The sequence below is a fragment of the Bemisia tabaci genome, chromosome 6 (genome assembly GCF_918797505.1).
Source record: "Bemisia tabaci chromosome 6, PGI_BMITA_v3".
Lineage (NCBI taxonomy): Eukaryota > Metazoa > Arthropoda > Insecta > Hemiptera > Aleyrodidae > Bemisia > Bemisia tabaci.
The window spans coordinates 37,355,877-37,357,516 of NC_092798.1; the positions used below are offsets into that span (position 1 = coordinate 37,355,877).

General features: G+C 44.0%; 1 protein-coding gene across 5 annotated transcripts in view; it reads right to left on the bottom strand.

Annotated features, from left to right (window-relative positions):
* The window catches only part of LOC109036950 (neuronal acetylcholine receptor subunit alpha-7), a 611,445-nt gene that overhangs the window by 181,233 nt on the left and 428,572 nt on the right, over nt 1-1,640 (bottom strand). The window lies entirely within an intron of this gene.

Consider the following 1,640-nt stretch of genomic DNA (forward strand, 5'->3'; position numbering starts at 1 on the left):
TGACTTGGAGCTCAAATTAATGGAGCAAGATGAGGCTCAGACAAAAGCATTAGGAGCTACTTGTTCTGAGCCGATCCAAAAATTACCCATTCCGTCCTTTCCGTCCATAGCCTATGCTCCTAGTCTCTCAGCCTGCGGTATGGACTCAGTGAGAGTCCTTAATATTGGATCGTAAACGATGTCAAGTTAGGTCAAAGCCCTGGATGCAACTATTCGTGCTCTACGGATGTCCGCGTTGCCTACGCGACGAAATTGAAGGCGTTTTGAGTTTTTGCAGCGCACAACTAGAACAAGACGGGTTTGCGTCTAGATGCGTCGGTTTTGAGTTTTTGCGAAGCGCAACTCTGCTGTGCCAAGGAAGAACGCCGCGCCGTATGAGCCTTCAGGCATTACCAAAGTGCCTTTGATAAAACAAGAATGGGCCTGTTGCATGCAAGAGATGCAGCCGTGCGAATAGACTTTTCAGAGGTTAAATGACACGAAAATTACGATGGTCACATTAAAAAAGTCTGAAATACTCTCCTTACTGCGCAATTTGCGTTGTTAGGAACGCGCTTTTTCAAATTTCCCGCGTCTGGGGGCAGTTTTCTAACGGAAACAATTAACGGCAACTCGCGGCTATTTCCGGTCAACTAAAACTGACAACATAACCTAAAAATCGGAGCTCGTGATATCGTGAAATGAAATGTAGAAGGATTGCGTTGGATATTTAAAAGTTGATCGATTTGGTTACCGCATAAAGCGTATATGAACCACTATAAGAGATCACGTTGGGTTTGTAAACAAACTGAAAGAAAAAATAACAACAACAACAATGATTCGGCATTTTCCGGAAATCACCGAGCCCGCCGTTTGCTCGTTTTTGGTGATTAGAAAACTGCCCCCAGACGCGGGAAATTTGAAAAAGCGCGTTCCTAACAACGCAAATTGCGCAGTAAGGAGTGTATTTCATACTTTTTTAATGTGACCATTGTAATTTTCGCGTCATTTAACCATTAAAAAGTCTATCCGCGCGGCTGTATCTCTTGCATGCAACGGGCCCATTGCCTAGTAAACTTACGAATATTGTGTTTCCAATTTTTCAGAAAATTGTTTTCGCAATTTTACCTATAGTTCCTGAAAATTTCAAAGAAAAATATTCATAATTTTCCTAAAAATTAAACGTTTTATCGGATGAAATTTGGCAGTTCTCGAATGCTCATACGGCGTTTTTCCTGAGCGCGGCACAACTAGACCGTGTTCACTCGAGGCCACTGTGCCGTGGCGTGCGGTGCCAAGGTTGGGTCAAAGTCTGGATGCAACTATACGTGATCTTCGGGTGTCCGCGTTGCCTATGCGTAAAAATTGAAGGCGTTTTGAGTGTTTGGCGGATCGAAATTGGACGTATTTCTGCTGAACGGAACTATGTGCATTGAGGCATGAACCCTGAGACCCATAAGAATATATGCATGACAGGGCTCACACTTTGATGCACGTAGTTCTGTTCGGCAGAAATACGTCCAATTAGATCTTAAGACGAGTCCGCAGTCTTAAATTTCCAAGTGCAAGTCCTCTAAGAGGGCACAGCGTTTGAAGAGGAATGGGCCGCTCTGTGGTCAGAGGGAACTGAAACCTTCCAGTGCAGTTAGAATTTCCATTTC